Here is a 23,219-nt window from a genome sequence, read left to right as displayed (position 1 = left end):
CCATTTCACACAGTAGTAAAGCTTTTTTCTTCATGGAGCCAATGAATCTTCAGCCCAACCAATTCAAAAAACAAAAAAAGCAATTTCCCTTGATGTCTGTTAATAGCAGTGCATTATAAGCCTCAGAGACTGTGCTGATTAACATTTAACAAAATAAAACCTCGAATAAGAATTCCTTCTAACCTTTTCATTTTGAAACTATCTATTCAAAACTTTATCAACTAGCAGGACAGGGTGTCTGTAATCCTAGTTCTGGAGATTGAGGCAGGAGGATCACAAATTCAAGGTCAGTTTTAGCAATTTAGCAAGATCCTCAAAAACTTAGAACTTAAGGAAGGGAGGGAAGGAAGGAACAGAGGGAGGGAGGGAAGGAGGGGATGAGAGGGGAGGGGAGAGGAGGGGAAAGGAGAAGGAAAGAAAAGAAAGAAAAACAGACAGGAGATGTAGCTCAGTGGTAGAGCAACACTGGATTCAATCCTCAGTACAAAAAAAAAAAAAAAAAAAAAAACTGACCTGTTAGGGTGTTCCTCTAATTTATTCTATAAGTCCTAGGTCTCACCCCTTTCGTGCCAATTAAAATTCCCTTTATTATACTACTATTCCTATAGCCATTCTTTTCAGGACCAAAGACACAAAAATGGAACCTTATTATAGGGGGGCATTTTGACAACCACCCAGAAGGGTGAGCAACTTACTACTAGCTGGTGTATCCTAGTTGCTTGCTTTACTCAATGATCCAATTTTGTAAACTGGCTTAAGAAAATACTAAAGAAAATTTGATTCATTTGTGCATAACTTTTCTGGTTGAAGGGAATGAAACAAAAATGTAGATCACTAGCTACATCTTAAGAGCCTTGGTATTTTAACACAGAAATAATTTGAGTTAGTGTTCCCTTTGATTTTTAGGAGAAAAACACATGTCACACCTGATAAGTTATTCACCTACTCGACTACATTTTCATAAAGGCTCTGCATTAGATGGATAAAGGTTCATAATTCATTAAATTGGAGAGGAATAGGAGAGGGTTACAGTGTATGAAATGTATAAGAACATGGCCTGAGAAGAAGCTGACTCCTTTTCTGAACCTGTGTGCATGAATATGTATTTTGGCAATATGGGATTCCTACCTTGATGCCTTATTCTGCCCAATGTAGGTTTCTATCTCATCACCTACTGAAAATTAAGCAACTGGTGATAGCTACTTTACTTGAAAAACAAACTAATGCCTTTTTTTTTTTCCTACTGTTTTGAGACACTGTCTTACTATGTTACCTAGACTGGTTTTAACCTTCTGGACTCCAGTGATTCTCCCACTCAGCCTTCCCAGTAGCTGGGACTACAGGTGTATACCATCACACTGCCCTAAAAATAAGCTAATTTCTAGTTACTGTGGGCCAAATCATAGATTCGAGCCAAGTAAAATGCCAAGAGTTTTGCACTTTGGTTAAATTACCCTTCCCTGAACTGCCACAAGAGAGGAATAGAATTTCTTCCTCGTTTAGGACACCAGTCTGACATTTTTTCAGTCCAACAAATGTAAAGGGAGAATGGACCACAGGAATTGAAAGAACCACAAAAAGTGATCGGGGCACACCTGGAATCCCAGCTACTCAGGAGACTGAGGTAGGAGACCACAAGTTCAAGACCAGCCTGGGCAACTTAGGGAGACCCTGTCTCAAAATAAAATTTAAACAAATACATGAAGATTAGCTCAGTGGTAGAGCAAGTACTTCAAGTAGAATGCAGTAAGCCCCGGGTTCAATTCCTAGTACCAGAAAAATAAAGAAAGAACCACAAAAGTAAAATGAACGAGCTACATTCCATAAAAGGCATGACTTAATGTAGCCCCCTTGATATGTCTGCTTTTTATTAAATATTTCTCTCAGTGAATGAACAGAAGCTCCAAAAGTTTCCTAAAGACACAATATCCATACCTACCCATGCACAGATTCCATTACTGTGTGCTTCAGATTCCCTTTTCCCTGTCTATAGTGGAGGTCAGAAATTGCTGATAGAGTTCCTGGGACTACAAAATGAAAACTTTTGGCATTGGTTTGGCCCAGGGTTTTCTATCTCCAGAAGCAAGGTCCCTCTACACTCTCAGAAACACCTAGAGAATATAAAGGAATAAAAGAGGTCATATGAAAAAATGGGTATTAGATTTTTCTGCCCCTCTTCAGGACACAAGAAAATCCTAATGCATACCTAGGAAGAATTCTTTTTTTTTTTTTTTTTTTTTTTTAAAGATAGAGTGAGAGAGAGGAGAGAGAGAGAGAGAGAATTTTTAATATTTATTTTTTAGTTCTCGGTGGACACAACATCTTTGTTGGTATGTGGTGCTGAGGATCGAACCCGGGCCGCACGCATGCCAGGCGAGCGCGCTACCGCTTGAGCCACATCCCCAGCCCCCCTAGGAAGAATTCTAAAGCGGTGGAGATCTGCTTGAAATCTCAAGAAGTAATCTAATCTTAATTAATGAGAAACATTTCAATATTTTGAATATGACTTGGAAACTTCATGAGAGTCTGGTGCAGTGGCACATGCCTTTAAACCCAGTGGCTTGGGAGGCTGAGGCAAGAGGATCACGAGTTCAAAGCCAGTCTCAGGAGAAGCTAGGTGCTAAGCAACTCAGTGGGACCCTGTCTCTAAATAAAATATAAAAAAATAGGGCTGGAGATGTGGCTCAGTGGTCGAGTGCTCCTGAGTTCAATCCCAGGTACCAAAAAAAACTGGCATGAGAAAAACTGGAAATATTTTAAGTACATCTCATTCTCATTAGCCCAATTAATCAATTTATTTACAATTAAGAATAGGAAGGATAGAAGGGCAAAACTTTTTCTACCAATTCAAAAACTGAGGCAAATTTTTAGTGGATCACACACTAGACTGGGAAGGAAAGGAAATATTCTGTAGATCCCATACCAGCCAGATAAAAAGGCGTACGGATCCCACACACACTAAATTAGTAGAACCACACATATACTTCAGTGGTGGAGAAGAAGAGATAAGGATCTTGTGTGCACAAAAAGTGGCTGTCAAGAGTTCTCAGTGGTCCAGTATGGGAAATACAGATCTCATACAAAACAGGAATGGCCCTGATGTTCATGCACAGGAGAGATAGGCCATATGGATCATGTACTGCTTTTCAAGTAGTCCAAGAAAAGAATGAAATTAAAAGACATGGAAAGAGGTTTATCCTCCATCCCAAGGGAATCTTTAAGAACTCCTCAGGAAAGGCAATCAGCAAGACTGCCAAAGCAATTAAGCAGGCGAACATTTACCATAAAGTCCACATCAGTTAAGTGAACAGAGATGAATCTTATTACAGCGCACTGTCAGCTCTGAGCCTGCAGGTGCTAACCACTGAGATGTGGTATTGCTGGGCCCTGGCTGCTTGCCTGCCCACTGTGATTGAGAGCATCACCATTCTTGTCAGCTTTGAAAATACAGGCTGCTTTCACTTGCTCTGGCAATGACTATATTGTTCTGAAACCTAAGACAAGTGTTTTCCTATAAGAACTTGGTGTGTGGCTACTGAGAGCAGGTAGTGAGGTTGGCTAGAGAAAAAACCCTTAAGGGAGGAGAGGATGGATGTGGTAAAAAACAGGGGAGCTGAGTTAGTTCTATTAGTAAGGTAAAGAGAATGGGACAGTTTACTAAATAAAAAAATTAAATATTTTGCCTTAGTGAAATTGATGGTCTCTCTCAAAAATGGTAAAACTTCACTTCTCTTCAGTAAAAGAAATATTACCAAGGAATGATGCTTTTCCAATGTTAAGGGCATCCTTAGTATCAGTTTTATTAATGAGTTAGCATCAAGGCTAAAGGGTAAGATTTTCTTAACAATCTAGTCAGTATCTATTATTTAACAATATCTACTGTTTGAGGAAATGGATATTTATCCTAAGATTTACAAATAGCTCCTGAGCACCTTTGGGCCCCATTTCTTTCTGCAAATAATTTCAAAAGACAAAATGAAATTCCCAAACTGACTAAATGCCAACCTACTAAGTCAGAGACCCAGAGAGTATTTATTCAACCAAACATTCACAAGGGGAAGGGTGTAAGAATAGCTGTGGAGCTGGGTGGCACATACCTGTAATCCCAGCAGCTCAGGAGATGGAAGCAGGAGGATCAAAGCCAATCTCAGCCTCAGACACTAAGCAACTCAGCAAGACCCTATCTCTAAATAAAATATTAAAAAGAGCTGGGGATGTGGCTCAGTGGTTAAATACCCCTGGATTCAATCCCTGGTACCAAAAAAAGTAAAAACAAACAAAAAAGAGTAGCTGTGGAGATAAATTAAAAAATTATATAAATTATTTTAAAAACTCATCAAGCCGGGCGAAGTGGCACACGCTTTAATCCCAGCGGCTCGGGAGACTGAGAAAGGAGAATCATGAGTTCAAAGCCAGCCTCATCAATGGTGAGGTGCTAAGCAACCCAGTGAGACCTTGTCTCTAAATAAAATATAAAATAGGGCTGGGGATGTGGCTCAGTGGTTGAGTACCCCTAGGTTCAATCCCCAGCACAAAAATGAATGAATGAATGAATGAATCAATCAATACTCATTATATACCACATTCTGTCACTCCAAGGAGAAGATAAGAATAGACAGAAGCAGGTAAGGCTCCTCCTGAGTCCAGAAACCAACACATTTCTAACTCATTACAGAGGGGATATCCTGAAGATATTTTTTTTTATTTATTTTTTTTATTTATTTATTTTTATGTGGTGCTGAGGATCGAACCCAGGGCCTCACACGTGCTAGGCAAGCACTCTACCACTGAGCCACAACCTCAGCCCTCCTGAAGATATTGATGGGTGACAGCCATACTTGGCCAATTAAAGAAGCAGAGCTTGCCTTGCAAGGGTGGGGCACTGGGTCTGACCCTCAGCATCACATTAAAAATAAATAAATACATATTGTGTCCATCTACAACTAGAAAAATATTTTAAAAAAGAAGAAGTATAAATGACACAAAATAGGCCTGCCACTGAAATTGCCAGAGGTTTTATAGAACATGTATTCACAGGCCCTTCTCTGGAGGACTAGAAGAAAGCAAACAAAGAGCTGTGGTAGAAAGTGATTTTCAACTGTACTTTCTCCCACAGCTCTTTGTTTGCAACAGGACCTGCAGTTCCCTTCCATTCAAGGGCAGTGGGAGGTGAGAAAAGGAGGGGTTTGAAACTAGATGGCTACTACTCAGAACCAAGCAGTGCTGCCCAGGAGAGGACTTAATGGGAGGAGAAATTTGGGGCCCAATTCTTTGACAGTACCTCCAGTAATAGCTAGTAAAGCAGGGGGTGAGAGCCAGCCCCAATCATTCATCATAATAGTGCAACAAGATGAAGGTCTTTAAGGGAGAGTCTATGAAATTCCAGAATAAGAAAATGAAACCCGTGTGGAGGGTGAGGCAGTGGCTCTAGCAGACTGTCTCTACAGGAGGCTGCATCTGATTGTTTTATGCTCACAAAGAAGTTATTAGTTGCTTTGTCTCCAATATACTAGAAAGAGTCATAAGTTTTCCCCCCTCCTGAAAAGGTGATGTTACAAAAGGAATAATCTGAAGTGATTACAGAACTTTGTTTATCCTATAAATGCCCTTTAGAAAAGAGAATTTCTATATTTTCTCTTCTTTCCTTACTCTGAAACGTGACTTATTTCTCATATAGTCAAGGAACATTGTGTTTCCAGAAGAGAGTCCTATGGTATCTTAAGTGATAGGTTTGCCAGCACCACCTATGACTCTTGATAATTCAGGTTGTTTGACAAACATCTGAATACCTGTCATATGCAGGCATTATGCCAGACAATGGGGAAGATGAATAAAATGGGATCCTAGATACAAAGGAGCTTATAAATTAGCAGAACAGACATTACTACAGATATAATTTCATTATGAAATGGGAAGGACTAAGACGAAGAATAGACAAAGGTTGCCAAGGAGGCACAGAGGAAGGGTACTCAGCCCAAGCTGGGTGCTCAGGGAAGGTATTTCAAAGATGGTGCTTGAGAGTTTGAAATATCAATGGCTTTAATCAGGCAAGTAAAGAAATGTACTGGCGCATTTTCTTACAGAGATGGAGGCTAATATCCACAATTTACTAATTATACAAACAAAGTATACTAGTTAATTAGGTTCATTCATTAAATAAACAGCTAAAACTTTCCAGTAACTAAAGCAAAAAGGTACATCTCCTTTTCTAGGGTTTCATTTTACATTTTTTTTTTTCTGGCTAAAGGGGAAACAGGACAACTTTTGTTACTGTTGGTGTCCTGTCTGCTCATGCTGACTCAAAGATGCTTCTGGAGAGAGACTAAGGCAGGTTCTGTATCCCTTCTCCCTCTAAACACAATGTAAACAGGAAATAGTTTTCTTAGTTGAAGGCAGGCCTTTAGGTCTCCCAGGGGAGTACAGGGATCTCACCTGTGCTGTGCAGCCCTCTGCCTTGTCAGTCTCTAGCTGGTGATGCAGCTGCCTCACTGAAAGCCACACTAGTCTCTGTTCGCCACCAAACACATTGAAGGTACTAAATGGCTCTGCTTTGCAGCTGCTTGTTATTTATAAGAGTTTCTTTGGTTCTCTTTTGGCTTATAAGATAATAATATCCATTTGGGAAGATCCTCAGCGAGAAACACAAAGAAGAACCTTTAATCCCACAAAGGGGCCTGAGCAAAACACCTTACTGCCAAGAGCTGTAAGACATGTAAACACCTACTCCAATGGGGAGTGAAACAGCATCAAAATGCAAAAGTTCCTTCAGCAGGGCTTCTAGTTTACATAAATGACAGCAGTCCACCATTCAGCCAATGAGAAGGTTTTTAAAGGCATCCTTAATGTCACTTATAATTCAGTAAATTTGCAAGGATAAAAAACCAGCATTAATTGCTGAGACTTGTAACAAAAGAAAGAGAGAGAGAGAGAAAGAAAGAAAATGCATAAAGCTATCAATAATTCACTTCTAAGTGGCTTTAGTTGTCTCAAAATCCCATTTTGGATAATTAAAGTCTTTTGGCTATCCTCCTATTATTTTGAAGAGAATTAGAAATTAGTAAATTCTACTGTTTGGGGATAAACAATTAAATTCATCATTGAGAAAAGGGACTCTGGTAATAAATAATTCCAAACCATACTTCCTGATTACACTAGGTTAATCTAGGAGCTGCTGACACTGTACTTCCTATTGTCTCCTAAGATCTGAAGCAGGGCTAGGGACGTAGCTCACAAAACTGGGTATGTGGCTCAGTGATTGAATGCCCCTGAGTTCAATCCCTGGAATCCCTCCCTGAAAAAAAGGAATGCCTGCCAATATTCAAGACAAAAATATCAAATGTTCCAATATCAAAGACACAATATTTAAGAATCAAGCAAATATATAACAAAACAGCTTTTCTCATCTGTATTATACCACATATAAATGTTATATTTGAAGTCCCAAGGAAAGAAAACCTTATTTGTGGCCATTTATGCTGAAATTGAAACTTTCTATAATATCAATAATAATACATTTTTCTTTGTGAATCAACATGTAGATTTTAAATGACAATTTAATGTGAAACAGCTACAAAAATTACAAGTAATTTTTGACAAATGCTTTTTTGGTATTCATAAATTTAGAGTTGCTATGTCATACCTCTTTGAATTTGATGTTGACACAAGAATCAGTGAATTTACTTAACCTGGAAAGAGGTAGCTTTGAAACTAATATGCTTTTGCTTCAAAGTCAAATTAATTCTAGAAAAAAAACATGAATCAGTTTTATCAATGTGGAGCAAATGTTAAAGGAAATTTTTTTGGGGGGGTATTCAATGCAGTACTGGAAATCTTTTAAGTATGTTTGGAATAACTAGGGTATATTATTCTTTTTCAACTATAATTTTTATGAAACCTAAATATACATTATTTTCAATGAAAATTTATTATGTGAACTGAGATGTAGTAAAAGTGTAAAATATCTCCTTGATTTTAAAAATAATGCAAATGTTTCTTTTAATAATGTTTTGTTTCAATTAGATGTTAGAGCAATAATATTTTAGGTACTCTGGGTTAAATAAAATTGATTTCACCTGTTTGAAAATAAAGTTATGTGCGACTCAAAATATATTTCTATTGAACCTGCTGTTTAGACCTTGTTACAAATATTTTCCCTTTTACTGGTCCACCTGCTTTTCCTGTGGAACATAATGTAAGAAATCATTACAATGATAGAGCCCTGGTAAGTTAAAAACACTAGAGACTGAAATGATCTTCAAAATGCCCAGTCCTTGGTGAATAAATGTTGTTTCTGACTGCTTGTTTCTGACACCAGAAGGAAGAATTATAATCAAACTGACTGTCATCCCTGAAATTTATTACTGAGAAACAATAAGCTTCTCTTCTCTAATACCCACTGTTTGATAATCTAGCTACCCGAAATGCAGCCTTCCAGCTCTGAAATGGAAAAATAAATATTAAAGTTAGCATTCATGTTGTGCACTTCTTTTCTACCATTCTTCATGTACATTTTGAAACAAGAGCATATAACCTCAAGATTAAATACAAGAAAGGTGATTTTCTGTCCATTCAGGTCAAGACGAAGTCCATGTCTACACATTTTCATAAAACAAAAATAATAAGATAACGGTTCCTTTTTGGTGGTGGGGATGGGGTGGGGGTAATGAATGAGAATCTGATCAAAATTACAGATCCAGTCCTCAGAAAATGAGTGTGTACAGAGTTTTGGGTATAATTTCAGGGGATTTATTACAGACACTGTGAAGGCTGTGTATGGGCATCAGTTTACATTCTCTCTCTCTTTTTTTTTTGGCACTGGGGTTTGAACTCAGGGCCTTGTGCATGCGAGGCAAGCACTCTACTAACTGAGCTATATCCCCAGCCCCCCAGTTTACATTCTCTACTCTACTGTTAAAAATAGGGCTAGGGTATCCTTTCATGATAAAAAACATTGTGAAAATTAGGAATAGAAGAAAACTATCTCAATATGATAAAGGCTATATATGAAAACCCAGAGCCAATCTCATAGTAAATGGGGAAAAACTAAAAGTATATTCTTTAAAATCTGGAACAAGACAAGGATGTCCACTCTCATCACTCTTCTTTTTTTTGGATGGTGCTATAAGGATTGAACCCATAGCCTTATACATGTGAGGCAAGCACTCTACGAACTGAGCTATATCCCCAGCCCCAACTCTCACCACTTTTATTTAATATAGTTCTAGAAATTCTAGCCAGAGCAATTAGGCAAGAGAAGAAAATAAAAGAGATACAAATAAGAAGTCAAATTATCACTGTTTGCAGATGAGGTAGAAAATCCAAAAAACTCTACAAAACACTGCTAGAGCTAATAAAACAAGTTCAGCAAAGTAACAGGTTACAAAATCAGCATACAAAAATCAATACCTAACCAGGCATGGTGGTGTACACATATAATCTCAGTGCTGGAGGCTGAGACAGGAGGATCGCAAGTTCAAGACCAGCCTCAGCAACTTAGTGAGGCCCTAAGCATCTTAGTGAGAACCTGTCTCAAAATACAACATAAAATGGGCTGGGGATATAGCTCAGTGGTAAGGCACCTCTGGGTTTAATCCCTAGGACCAAAAAATAATAATAATAAAATTCATTTGGCAGAATATAAGACTCAGAATAGACAAGCAATTCTAAGCCAAAAAACCAATGCTGGAGGCATCACAATATCTGAAATGAAATTATACTGCAGAGCTATAGTAATGATAACTGCAAGGTATTGGCATAAAAATAGATACACAGACTAATGGAGACAAATCCACACAGATACAGTCATCTGATTCTTGACAAAGTTGTCAAAAAACATACAATGTTGAAAAGACAGCCTTTTACATTAAAAAAATCAACACTAAATGGATGAAAGACCTAGGAATTAGGCCAGAAACTATGCAACTCCTAGAGGAAAACATAGGGTCAATACTCCAGCATAGAGCTGGAACTGTATAGCTCAGTTGCAGAGTGCTTACCTAGCTCATGTGAGGCACTAGTTCACATAAAAATAAACAAATAAAATCAAGGCATTCTGTCCATCTACAACTACAAAATTAAAAAAAAAATACTCCAGCATACAGGCACAAGCATTGGCTTTCCCAATAGGACCCTAAAAGCTCAGGAAATAATGTCAAAGGTTAATAAATGGGATGGTATCAAATTAAAAAGCTTCTAAACAGCAAAGGAAACAAGAATGTGAAGACAGAACTTATAAAATGGGAAAAAATCTTTGCTACCTACTCTTCTGACAGAGAATTCATATGTAGAATATATCAAAACACCACCAAAAACCAATAATTCAATTAATAAATGGACAAATGAGTTAAACAGACACTTCTCAAAAGAAGAAATACAAATGGCCAATGAATGTTCAACATCATTAATAATCAGGGAAATGCAAATCAAAACTATACTGAGATTTCAGCACTAGTCAAAAGGCAGTCATCAAGGATATAAACAATAATAAATACTGGAGAGGATGCAGAGAAAAAGGAACATTTTTAAAACTTTTGATGGGATTGTAAATTAGGATGACCACTATGGACATCAGCACAGAGATTCCTTAAAAGATTAAGAATGGCTGGGTAAGCTGGGGTTGTAACTCAGGAGTAGAGTACTTACCTCACACATGTAAGACCCTGGTTCAATCCTCAGCACCACATAAAAATAAATAAATAAATAAGTGAATAAAATAAAGATATGTGTACATCTACAACTAAAAAAAAATGGCTGGGCAAGGTGGCACATTCCTGTAACCCCAGTGGCTTGGGAGGTTGAGGCAGAAGGATTGCGAGTTCAAAGCTAGCCTCAGCAACTCAGCAAGACTCTGGCTCTAAATAAAATATAAAAAGGCTGGGGATATGGCTCAGTGGTTAAGTGCCCCTGGATTCAATCTGCAGTATCGAAAAAAAGAAAAAAAAAAAAAAGACTAGTAATGGAACCACTACATGACCCAGCTATACTACTCCTCAGTATTTATGCTAAAGAATCAAAGTCATCATACTAGTGATATATGTATACCCAAGTTTACAGCAGCATAATTCATACCCAAACTATGGAAACAAGCCTAAGTATCTATCAACACATAAATGAATAAAGAAAATGTGTTATAAATACACAATGTAGTTTTATTCAGCCATAATTAAAAATGAAATTATTTCATTTGCAAGAATATGGATAGAACTTGAGACCACTATGTTAAGCAAAACAAGCCAAACTCAGAAGGTCAAGGGTCATCATAAGTTTTCTCTCATGTGGAATCTAGAGAAGAAAAAGGAAAAGAAAAATCAGAGTGGAGGGTTATCACAAAAATCAAAGGGAGATAAGCAGGGACCAGAGGGTGGGAGGAAGGAAGGGAGTGGGGAATTGCAGGGGAGTAATATTGGTCAATTTGTACTGTTATATTATGTTCATGTATGAATATGTAACAACAAATCCTACCATATGTACAACTATAATGCACCAATAAAAAAAATGTGGGAAACAAATAATGCCAGGGGTAACTTAGTGGTAGAGTGTGTGATACCATGAGAAAGGTTCTGGGTCAAGTCCCCCTACAGAAGAAGGGAGGGAGGAAGAAAAAAATGAAGGGAAGGAGGGAGGGAGAAAGGAAGAAAGCAAGAGCCCTCACTAGTAAAAGGAACCAGGGCTTCACGAAGAAATATTTGATTCTGCTGGGTGCAGTAGCACACACCTGTAATCCCAGTGACTCAGGAGGGAAGAGTGCAAATCAAAGTCAGCTTTAGCAATTTACTGAATCCTTATCTCAAAATAAAAAAAAAATAGAAGGGGAAGGGCTAGGGACATACCTCCATGGTAAAATACCCCTAGGTTTGATCCTCAGTAACAACAACAACAAAAATTCATTCCATGTCTGGAATAGGAAAAGCAGAAGATAATCCTGGGACATTTTATGCCCCAAAGCAAGAAAAAAGACATAGAATCCACATTAATCCACGAATGTCTAAGAGGACAATCTGAGTACCAGCCTATTATAAACTGAAAAACATTAAATATATAAAATGGTATGAGTTCATACTGTTACCAAATATAGAGAAAAAATTATTAGATAAAATTTCTGATTGTTTATTGCTAGACTACACATATAAATATTCCTTCACGTTCTCTACATAATTATGTTGCCTGCGAGTATACACAATTTACATCTGTTTTCAAACTGGATGCCTTCTCTTTTTCCTGCCTGATTACACTGTTTAGAATCTGAATAATGCTGAATTGAGGTATGTAAACATATACCTTGTCCCCGATCTTAGGGAAAAGCATTCATTCTTTCACCATTAAGTATGATAGCTTGTGGGTTTTTCATTGACACCCTTTATCAGGTTGAAGAAGCTCTCCTCTATTTCTAGTATGCTGATAATTTTTATCAAGAATAGATGCTGGCTTTTGCAGTTCCCAGATGATTGATAAATACAAACAATAAAATACACTTCCATATATATGCATGATCTCTGGAAGGATACTAAAGATGGGATGGGATTCTTGCTCTAGGAATCAGCTCTTGCTTTAAAAGACAGAAGAAAGCACATTGTTTGACCAGAGTCAAAGGCCACCAGACTCTAGTGGGTAAATATTTTCAGCAGATCTATTTTATTTAGTGCTAACAGCGGCCTCCTCCTTCCAATGCTGCCATGATTGGGATTCAATCCCTTTTGGGCTGAAAGGCACACAAAGACAGGATTAAGATATAATACACTGATGATATGATATATTATAGTGTTCCATTATTTTCTATTTGCCCAGTCAAAAATTTAAAATGCCATCTTATAGCTTATTTACCTACTAAAACTTATGATTTTTACAAGGCTAATTTCAGCTTTTAAATTATTATTTGCACCAAGTGTGGTGCACATGCCTGTAATCCCAGCAACTCAGGAGGCTGAAGCAGGAGGATCCCAACTTCAAAACCAGCCTCATCAACTTAAGCAAGGCTCTAAGCAACTTAGCAAGACCCTGTCTCAAAATAAAAACTAAAAAAAGGCTGGGGCTGTGGATCAGTTGACCACCTGACAAGTGCCCTGGGTTCAATCCCTAGTACCCCCCCAAAAAATTATTTGCTAGACACTATAAGTATTGGTGAACATGCTGAGTTAGGATAAGAAAATAATAAACCAGCTGGGTATGGTGAGTCATGCTTATAATCCTAGGGACTCAGGAGGTTGAGGCAGGAGGATTATCAGTTTGAGGACAACCTTGGCAAGTAATGTACTAATACTACCACTATATAAATCCCACCCATCTCAAAAAATAAAAAGGGCTGGGGCATAAATCAGGGATAAAGTACCCCTGGGTTCAATCTCCAGTACAAAAAAAGAAAAAAAGGAAGGAAAGAAGGAAGGGAGGGAGGGAGGGAGGGAGGGAGGGAGGGAATAATATGCCATTTGATATATACTACTATTTGAGAAAGTTCCATTTCTGATAAAATTAGTTTAGCTCAATCTTGAGCAATAGGGTTAAAAATCCTGCTCCAACAGCAGACTCATCTAGTACATCTGCCTTATTTGTCACACTAGAAGGAAGAGAAGGGACTGATTTTTATAATCAGAAACACAAGTCAATATGAGATTTAACAGATGGGGTGTTGGTTGGGGGCCACAGCAGCCTCTTCAGATCCAATGATAAAAATCATTCAACTGAAAACACTGAAAGACCCAGGGATATTTGCTTGACATCTCACTCAGGGAATCAGTATCTTGTTAAATGTAATCCCAACAGTCTGGACCAGAATGATTGTCACATCTGTTCAGGGTAGTTAGTATAATAAGCTATTGCCAAAGAACTATATTCAATGTTACTACTGCAAGTAATGCACCAATACTACCACCATATAAATCCCACCACCCTGAGCTATTTTTAGAAACTGAACAGAGATCACAGAGCATTCAGGGAGGTGCTTTAAATTGAACATGAGAAACAAGCAGCATTTACACACAATTCAAATCACTGGAGATGTGGAAAGGTAAGAAAGAGGCACAATGGCTATCAGCAATGGTTTAGTATTTGTGATTCACCTATCCTTGGGTCCCTGACATTGTACAAATTCATCTTACAAGTCATAGTGTGACTAAGCTGTTCCAGTCCAAGCAGAGGGGCATAGAAGTTATCTCTGAGATTAGTTCTGGAACAGAAATACCTTTTGGCACTACCCCAGGTCTACAACAAAGTGGGAAGGCCCAGACACTACAAATAAACTAACGTTTAAAACAAAAACTAAACCACAGAATCCAAATAATTGAATTCAACTCATAAACTGGGGATAGCATTCTCTCATCTAATCTGATGGCTATCAATAAGGTCCAAGAGCTCCTTAACTGTGTTTTCTTTTTCAAAATAATCCTCTCACTATACATAGGTTTACATAATGCTGACACCCAAGGAAAACCATCAGCAACCTACCCTCTCACCCCTATTCCCACTTAAAAACAAAACCTTGGAATTTGGAAAGAACATGAAGAAAGTCCAAATCCTCTAATTCTAACTCCTGCCACTCATGTTATTTCAAAAGTTAGTCAAGCATCGAGCATGGATGTGATAGTTAGAAGTTAAGTCTCCTTACCTTTCCCTGTGAAGGTCTATTTTTTTTTCTGATTTAAAAAATTAAGGTATAATTTTCAGATAAGTAAAATTTACTCATTCTACTACTGTGATGGTTTATGTTATATGTCAATTCGACTCAGTTAAAGGATATTCAAATAACTAGTAAATTATTATTTCTGGGTGTGTCTGATTAGTGTTTCTGGAAGAGAGATTAAATTTGACTCCATAGACCAAGTAAAGAAGATCCATCCACCCTCACCAATCTACCTGAATACAACAAAAGGTAGAGAAAGGGCGAATTCTGTCTCCTTCCTCTTGAGCTAAATATTCCATCTTTTCCTGCCTTTGCACATAGGGAGCTCCTGGCTCTTTGATCTTTGAATTCTAGGATTTTATCAATAGCCCCTGGGTTCTCAGGCCTTCAGCCTTGGACTGGCTCCTCAGACTTTTGAATTGGGGCTGAATTATACCACTGACTTTCCTGATTTTCCAGGTTATAGCTGACTATTTGTCATGGGCCTTTTCAGCCACCCTAATCAAATGAATGAATTCCTGTAATAAATCTCCTTTTGCACATCTATATATTTCTTATTGGTCTGCTTCTCTGGAAAATACTGACTAATATAAGTGCATAGTTCTGCAAGTTTTGAAAAATGCATACCCTAATGTAATCACCACCACAATCAAGAATAGAATAGTTCCTTCACCCCAAAAGTTCTCCTGCACCCCTTTGTAGGCAACCACTCCTTCATCTCCAGCCCTGGCAAAACCTGATCTGAATTCTGTCCCTACAAATTTGCCATTTTCAGAATGTCATATAAATAGATCATATAACATATAGCTTTTTTTATTCTGGATTTCTTTATCATACATAATGCAACCGAATTAATCCATGTTTTTGCATGAATCAGTAGCTTGTTCTTTTTTATTGCTAAGTAGTATTTAATATGGATATACCGTAGTTCAATTATCTAATTCCTTAGCTGGAGGCACCTAAATTCTTTCCAGTTTTGATAGTATATGAAAAAAGCCACTGTAAACATTTGTCCAAGCCAAGTTTTCATTTCACTTAGATAAATACTTGCAAGTAGACTTCTAGAAAATATCTTATTTTGGAACATATCTGCCTGAATTTATTCATGCTATTTCTATATTGCAGAGATGCATTTTCCCAAGGGAATAGTGGAGTTATTTTCTGTGATGCTTCTCTTCCTGCTCCATTTGTATCACTTCTCTGTCCTCCTAGGTGTAGAAAACACTCCAAATCTATATCACAAACTTCATTCACATTTAGTCCTAGATAATGAATAAAAATATTAAATATGTCTGACTTCCCCATCAGCACCTTGCAGCATCCTAGGAAACAATACTTTCTCCCATCTCAAATGTACTCTTTTTTTTAATGTTTATTTTTTTTTAGTTTTCGGCGGACACAACATCTTTATTTGTATGTGGTGCTGAGGATCAAACTCGGGCCGCACCCAAGCAAGGCGAGCCTGCTACCGGCTTGAGCCACATCCCCAGCCCTCAAATGTACTCTTAACATTTAGCTTTATATATACACATTTTACAGCTCATTCTACACCAATAGCTACTCTTCTATATTTTAATTAATTAATTTTTCCAAGAATCTTCAGTAAATCATTTTTCCTCTCAGAGCTGAGGCCTAAACTCAGGGCCTTGGTGTGCTAGGCAAGCACTCTGCCAGTGAGCTAAATCCCCCAACCTCCCTGTATATCATTTTTAATAACTGTAGGAAAACCAAATGGAACTTTTCCCAATTCACTGGCACATAGTATACTTCCTGAAAATCATGGATACACAAAGGACCAATACAGAGTACACTCAGAAAATTTGAAGTTTTAATCTCAAACACCAGCTTAAAAGCAATGCTGGGCTTTGTTACCCCTAAAACAGGCAATATCCTGTCCTAAAAAGTCTTTCAAGTAAATGCTGTATTAATTAAACTACAGAAAAGGAAAAAAAAAATCAGCGTAATTAACATACAAAGCAACAGTATGGCCTAATTAATCACCATGAAGAGCAATCGAATAAAATACTACACATTTTTTTGAAGCAATTCAATCTGGCAAGTAATTAATCACAGAAACACTAAGCAAAACAAATGGATTTCCCTTTAACGAAGTCACATTTATCATCTCTAATGTATCCCAAACTCTAATTTGTTATCCCAACTCGAAATTGTCTAGGATACAATGAATTCTCAGCCTTAGTAGAACACTGATTTCTGATGAAAAAGAACTTTGAGCTTTTTAAATCAAGTTGTAGTCCCAAAGCACCCAAAAAGCTAAGGGTTTGGGGGCAGAGGTCTGGGGCAGTAGGTGTGGAGGTCTTAACCTCAAGAGTCCTAAATCTATGTCAGCTCAGAGAAGTCCATAAATAACTGCTAAATGATTCACGAAGAGAAAACACTAACTATTAGGAATGACAATTATAGGTCACAGACATTACCAAAAACCCCAAAGGAAGGACCCACAGCAGAGGGAAATGGCTTTGATTTTCAGATCAAGAACGGGGAGAGGGACAGATTAATGCAGTATAATTTAACGCAGAGAAATTCTTCCTTCCTTCATTTCTCCCTTTCTGTTTCAAACAATGACCCATTTCCCCTGAGCCCCAACAGCGTTACCAATTTGAAAAACACCAACAGGTTGATTTTTTGAATGGCCTCAATGTTCAAGGATATAGTGACACATATTATCTAAGAAGGTCTAAAAAACTATTTTCATACTTCCTACTTCCCAGCTGCCCCCTCTGAGTAGCTAAATATGAGACTAAATGAACTGCCCTTTCTTTGCCAAGGAAACTCATGGTTCTAACAAGACTTTCCTTAAATATTCCCATGTTTTGGGGCTGGGGTTGTGGCTCAGAGGTAGAGTGCTTACTTGGCACACGTGAGGCACTGGGTTTGATCCTCAACACCTCATAAAAATATATTGTGTCCACCTATAACTAAAAAATGAACATTAAAAAAAATTCCCATGTTTTGATTACTTTTTTCGTTCTGTACTGATCTTAAAGTGCTTTCCTTTTCTCTTAGCATACTCCTATAGACTGAGGTATCTGGCAGAGTCTCAGGCTTCTGCTGGCTACAACCACTGGGGTTTTCCTTTAACTGACCTGCTCAAACTCTAACGCTGGATCCTATGAAATAGTCAATACTTATTAAACTGCACAGGGAAAACTGTGCTTTTCACACTTTCACAATTTGAGAAAAGCTGTTACAGATATACTATTTGTCCCAGACCATTTTTCTCTAGATTTTAATCCTTACCCCTTTCTTCAAACTTCCTTTTGCTAATCTCTCTAATTTGTACCACTGACTTGACCTAGATTAGAATGACAGAAGATTCTGCAGGGCCCTTCAGACCATTTCTGCTTGGAATATCTGCCTGGCATTTTTATTTAGACTTTCTCTGAGCTATTATCTCTGAACCTTCCTTATTGCCTCCCTCTATCAGCCCAACATCTGAAGAACCATTTCTCCTTACTCATTCCAGATCAGGCCTGGTCAGTATCCTGAATCCCTACTTTCTAAGACAGAGGAACTCTATGTCAACCTACTATGCTCAACAATAACAACAACAAAAAATCACTAAACGCCAGGACTGTGTTTCTAAGGTGAATAAGACATGGATGCCACCTATCTTCAAAAGTTTTACAGACTAGTAAAGAAGACAACAGATAAGTGGATATTCACTACTATTGTATAGCCAGGCCTGGTTCTAAGGATGAGACGATGCTCAAGATATACTTGAGACAAGCTGACAAATTGGGGAAGGACAGTCCAGGCAGGGAGGAGACATATACAAAGGACCAGAAGTATTAATAAGACAGATTGTCCAGAGAACTACAGACATCTCTGGTTGTTCCAAGGAACTCTGGGTGGTCTGGTATAGCTGCAGTTAGATGACTTATCCTATTTATTTTTCCTAGAATATTAAGAATGACAATGTGTATCATACTTCAGAGCTTACATTTTATTCTGCAGGTGGAAAGGGGGCAAATGAAGGGGACAAGCACTGGAAAGAGAATGAAACAAAAAAAGTGACAGAAAAATGACAAGTGAGATCAGAGGCTTAGAGAATCCAATAGAAAAAGAAATAGAGAGAATAATTAAACATTGGTATGAAGTTTTTATGCAATAACAAAACATTGCTCAGTAATAAAAAGGAATTAATTATTAGTTGCTTGCACACCCACATTCAGAGTAGCATTATTCATAACAGCCAAAAAAAAGGCAGAAGCAAACCAAGTGCCCATCAACAGATGAATGGATAAATGAAATATAATGTACCAATACAATGAAATATTATTCAGCCTTAAGTAGGAAGGAAATTCTGACACAGAATATAACACAGAATATTAAGCTAAGGGAAAAGAACCCATTACAAAAAGATATTTTATGTTTTTACTTATATAAGGCAATTAAAATAGTCAAATTCATAGATATAGAAAGTAAAATGGTGGTTGGCAGGGACTGAGGAAAGAGGGGTCATTGAAGTTGTTTAATGGGTAAGAGTTTCAGTTTTGCAAGATAAAAATTTTCTAGCAATCTATTCCACAACAGTGTGAATACACTTAACACTACTGAACTGTACACTTAAAAATGGTTAAGATGGGGGCTGGGGTTGTGGCTCAGTGGTAGAGCGCTCACCTAGCACGTGCGAGGCCCTGGGTTCGATCCTCAGAACTACATAAAAATAAATAAAGTAAAGGTATTGTGTTCATCTACAACTAAAAAAATAAAGAAATAAATATTTTTAAAAAATGGTTAAGATGGTAAATTTCCCATTATATACATTTTTTTAAGAGAGAGTGAGGGGGGGGGGAGAGAGAGAGAGAGAGAGAGAGAATTTTAATATTTATGTTTTAGTTATCGGCGGACACAACATCTTTGTATGTGGTGCTGAGGATCGAACCGGGCTGCACGCATGCCAGGCGAGCGCGCTACTGCTTGAGTCACATCCCCAGCCCCTATATACATTTTTATAATTAAAATCTTAAATTTCTTTTTAAAATGGAATTAATTAACTATGAATATACACCAAAAAGTGAATAAATCTCAAAAACCTTAGAAAATGTCAGAACTAGTGGTACACATTTATAATCTCAGAGACTCAGGAGGCTTAAGCAGGAGGATCAGCCTGGACAGGAAGACCAGCCTGGGGATTTAGTAAGGCCCTGTCTCATGGGGTGGGATTGTAGCTCAGTGGTTAAGCATTTGTCTAATATGTGTGAGGCACCATATAAAATAAATAAATAAAATAAAGGTATTGGTTCATCTACAACTTAAAAAAAAAAAAAGACTCTGTCTCAAAATAAAAAGGGCTAGGGCTGGGGATGTGGCTCAAGGGGTAGCTCGCTCGACTGGCATGCATGCGACCCGGGTTCGATCCTCAGCACCACATACCAACAAAGATGTTGTGTCCGCCAAGAACTAAAAAATAAATATTAAAAATTTATCTCTCTCTCTCTCTCCTCTCTCACTCTCTCTTAAAAAAATATGTGAAAATACATTATACTGTCATGTATATCTAAAACGAACAAATTAAAAAAAATAAAGAAACAATAAAATAGTGAATCAAATATTGGTGACAGGGCATTAAAGTCAGTATTTTCTACCTCCTCTGACATCCTGGATGGACATGTTTGAATTATACACCTTGAGCCATTTCACTATGGTCATATGAAAAGTTAATCCTAAGGAAGCAGTCTGAATTCAGGCACATTACTAATCACAAGAGAAGAAAGAGGACCATGCCTGGATGGTTAGTTTCCACATGTTACAGAAAGATTTCTTTCCAGGTGCAATTCCAGGTGCAATCTGTAAGTCTATAAAGAAGGCAGACATCACTGATAGATCCTCTCTCTCTCAGACACACAAATGGACATTTGCTTATTCTTCAATAGTGAACATTTGCTTATATATTATGAGAAGTGTCTGAATGAGTTAATCACTCTAAATTCTCAGGTTCATACTAGAAGGCTAAGGTATCAGATTTCTTTTCTGTAGGTCTTTGACCTTGAAGGCTCTGTGTGCTCTAGGCACTATTAACATTCAAGGTCAAAGTCCAGTGGAAATGAAAGGTCTGATGGCCATTCTAGTATAAACCTAAGAATTTAAAGTGATTAAACTCATAAGGATATTTCTCATATTGTTCACAATAATCAAAAAAAACTTTTAAGGGGGCTGGGGATGTGGCTCAAGCGGTAGCGCGCTCGCCTAGCATGCGTGCGGCCCGGGTTCGATCCTCAGCAGCACCACATACCAACAAAGATGTTGTGTCCGCCAAGAACTAAGAAAAAATAAATAAATGTTAAAATTCTCTCTCTCTCTCTCTGTCCCCCTCTCTCTCTCACTCTCTCTTAAAAAAAAAAAAAAAAAAAACTTTTAAGTTGGCATTTGTTGAAGAAATGTCTGCTTGTGTCTGCTGAGTGGTAAAGCATGCCTGGGTTCAAAATTCCAAGTACCAAAATAAAACTTTAAAAAACAAAGCAAGCAAGAATAAAAACACACAAGCAACAACAAAAGCCAGGCACCATGGTGTATGTCTATAATCCCAATGGATAGGGAGGCTAAGACAGGAGAATTTTGAGTTCAAAGCCAGCCTCAGCAACAGCGAGGCGCTAAGCAACTCAGAGACCCTATCTCTAAACAAAATACAAAATAGGGCTAAGTAAAATACAAAATAGGGCTAGGGATGTGGCTCAGTTGTCAAGTACCCCTGAGTTTAATCTGGTACCAAAATAAAAAAAGAAAAAAGAAAAAAATTGAAAACAAAAACAAGCAAGAAAGAATGGAATAAGACTTGGACCTAAAAAGAGGGGAAAGGGACTGGGGTGTAGTTCAGTGGCAGATCATATTGCTTAGCATGCACAAGGCTCTGGGATTAATCTCAGCACCAGGAAAAAAAAAAAAGTGGGGTAGAATTCATTCTCCTGACACATAGAGGCCATTTACTCTGACACCTGGGACTAAAAAACTTTAAGTTGGCATTGCTGAAGAAATGTCTGTTTGTGTCTGCTGAGTGGAAAAGCATGCCTGGGTTCAAAAGAACATTCTGGAATAAACTGACAATCATCATTTTGCTTCCACTGCTCTCAGCAATTTCATCTACAACTGTGTGCTCAATAATATCCCTTTCAATTTATGTCAAAGCCTAGGACACTCAATTACTTGTAATCACCAGGAAGCAACTATTCTTTTTTTTTTTTGAGGTGGAACGGGGGTTGCAACTACTCTATTAAAGACACCAACGCAATCCCCTCCCAATCACCTCCAAAAGGCTCAAGTAAATATTTGACATAATTCATAATAAGAAAATATCAGTGCAATTAATAAGCAAAAAGATTATTTGTATGCTAAAACAACAAAGTAGGTCATTAGATACATACAAGATCTCTCCCAACTGACTCACAATGACAATAAAATATTCTTAACAAGGTTCCTCAAGTTGGCTGTTCACACTGACTTTATATAAAGAATAAGACCCCACACCTACAAGGCTTCAAGTGAGGCTCTGAGAGCATGTACCTGTAACCCACAGAACAGATCCTTCTATTTCACAGTGTAGTAGCTTGATTGAGGACAGAGGGCTGAGCTCAAGGTTGACTCCTTTTCCTCCCAGGAGCAATACTCCAGAAATAGCCCCTCACTTGAACCAGTAAAAACAAGCTACAATCAGCAGCCCCTACATTACTAGAAGAAAATGAGATGCAAGACACAAAGCATGTAACAAGATTATCTTCCACAAACTAATACAGACCCCAGACATAAAAAAAAAGCACAGTTAAAAAGTCCTTCAGTCATTCCACATCAAAGCAGTATGTCCTCTTTAAATGTTATGCCCCTCTAACAAATGTTCATCAATTAGCCCTACTTTTTGTACCTATACTTTTCCTTTGTTACAAAGTTTAACATAAGGGCGTCAAAAGCCAATGAGCTGGTTGGGGTTGTGGCTCAGCCGTGGAGCACTTGCCCAGCATGTGCGAGGCTCTGGATTCGATCCTCAGCACCACATAAACAAACAAACAAATTAATTAATTAAAATAAAGGTATTGTGTTCAACTACAACTAAAAATAAATAAATAAATATGCCAATGAGCTCTGACTGCTTATATCTAGGTATAGGAAAAGAAATAGCTATGGGCTATTAGCTCACCAGGGAATAGTGCAAGATCTAAAATGCTGTGTTTACTACCTATATGTAAGAAAATCTCCCACAACAGATATTATATATATATACACACACATACATACACACAATCTAAACACAGACTTTTACCCCATTATCAAATAGTCCTCAATACAGATATGAAAAAGTGGACAAAAGTAGAGTACTATTTCTGATAAGTACTCACTTTCTCGGAAAATATAAGGAATTTCCCATTTTAGTTTTTGGGTTTTTTTGCAAAGAAAGTGTATTGAGGGGCTGGGGCTGTAGCTCAGCAGCAGAGAACTTGGCTAGCATGTGTGAGGCACTGGGTTCGATCCTTAGCACCACATAAAAATAAATAAAGGAATTCTGTCCATCTACAACTACAAAATTATTTTTAAAAAAGTTTATTGTGCATCTACGTTATTTAGAGCTTCAAAGGAATAATGTTTCTATATGTCC

General features: G+C 37.7%; 1 protein-coding gene across 3 annotated transcripts in view; it reads right to left on the bottom strand.

The window, feature by feature from the left end:
* Armh3 (armadillo like helical domain containing 3) overlaps nucleotides 1-23,219 on the bottom strand; it is a 176,025-nt gene that overhangs the window by 43,172 nt on the left and 109,634 nt on the right. The window lies entirely within an intron of this gene.

Source organism: Ictidomys tridecemlineatus, chromosome 1 (genome assembly GCF_052094955.1).
Source record: "Ictidomys tridecemlineatus isolate mIctTri1 chromosome 1, mIctTri1.hap1, whole genome shotgun sequence".
NCBI classification, from domain to species: domain Eukaryota; kingdom Metazoa; phylum Chordata; class Mammalia; order Rodentia; family Sciuridae; genus Ictidomys; species Ictidomys tridecemlineatus.
This window is presented reverse-complemented; position numbering and strand designations above follow the sequence as displayed.